Source organism: Octopus bimaculoides, chromosome 15, assembly GCF_001194135.2.
Source record: "Octopus bimaculoides isolate UCB-OBI-ISO-001 chromosome 15, ASM119413v2, whole genome shotgun sequence".
Classification (NCBI taxonomy): Eukaryota; Metazoa; Mollusca; class Cephalopoda; order Octopoda; family Octopodidae; genus Octopus; species Octopus bimaculoides.
This window is the reverse complement of record NC_068995.1, coordinates 32,841,546-32,842,789: the sequence shown is the minus strand read 5'-3', so window position 1 is coordinate 32,842,789 and position 1,244 is coordinate 32,841,546. Positions and strand designations below refer to the sequence as shown.

The window sequence follows — 1,244 nt, the reverse complement described above, 5'->3', positions numbered from 1 at the left end:
CACGTAAAATACACCATTTCGAGCGTGGCCTTTGCCAGTACCGCTTGACTGGCCATCGTGCCGGTGGCACGTAAAAGCACCCACTACACTCTCGAAGTGGTTGGCGTTAGGAAGGGCATCCAACTGTAGAAACTCTGCCAAATCAAATTAGAGCCTAGTGTAGCCATCTGGTTCACCAGTCGTCAGTCAAATCGTCCAACCCATGCTAGCATGGAAAGCGGACGTTAAACGATGATGATGATGATGATTGACCTTTACGAGCCGAAAAGTGCTTAAACAGAAAGGACCAAGTATTGTATCAAGGAAGATTTAATCAGTATTAGTGTAATAATGTTCAAAATGTTTACATCGTAGTTATAAAGATATATCGCTTTAAAAATTTGGAAATAATACCTCTTCAAGAAACTCAGATCTCCCAAGAAAAGAAATGGATCATTAATAAACACCGTTCTCTTTTAAAAACCATTCCAAGTGAATCTATAAACAAAAAAAAGTACTGCGCCCAACGTGGGGCTCGAACCCACGACCCCGAGATTAAGAGTCTCGTGCTCTACCGACTGAGCTAGCCGGGCTACATGAGGTACACGGGCTTCTATAATCTATATTAACATACTGCTGCTATACTATACTGGTTTGGCGCTGTCATTTATTTATTTGTTGTGCCTATTGCGTAGTTCTATAATTTTGCTAATATATTAATTATCTTTGTTTCCTTTCCTTCGTTTTAAAACTACTATTATTTCCTCTTGTAGTTCTTTTGTATTTCATATCAAAATACTTGACAAAGCTGTTTATTTTTATTGTTTATCCTCACATTAGCTCTGGTCCGACAGACTTTTCACACGTACCAACTCGGTCGAATTAGGTTTTATCAACTGAATTACTCTTCATATGCCAGGCTTCCATTTAGTGAAAGGCCTACCATACCACGCATTCCGATGCACAGTGATTGGCATGACATGGAACGAAAATCAAATCACATAAAAAAACTATCACAATTTTAGCTAGAAGAAAAAAGTCATCGGAAAGAAATGTAAAATTTCGTTTAAATACTATAAATAATAGTTCAAATATTTTAAATATCTTAAATATTTTAATATCTTAAATCGCTTCAATGACAATACATGACTTGTACACAATACAATTTATATAATGACATTACTCGTATGCTAAAATAGAAAAATTATGTTTTATTTAATATTTTAAAACAATGAAACACACACACAAAAAAAAAAAAAAACTGG

At 35.5% G+C, this 1,244-nt stretch overlaps 1 non-coding gene across 1 annotated transcript; it reads right to left on the bottom strand.

Moving 5' to 3' along the window:
* Positions 1 to 499: 499 nt before the first annotated feature.
* Trnak-cuu (transfer RNA lysine (anticodon CUU)) lies at positions 500 to 572 on the bottom strand. The gene has a single exon. It is a non-coding gene; the product is annotated as a tRNA-Lys (tRNA).
* Positions 573 to 1,244: the final 672 nt, after the last annotated feature.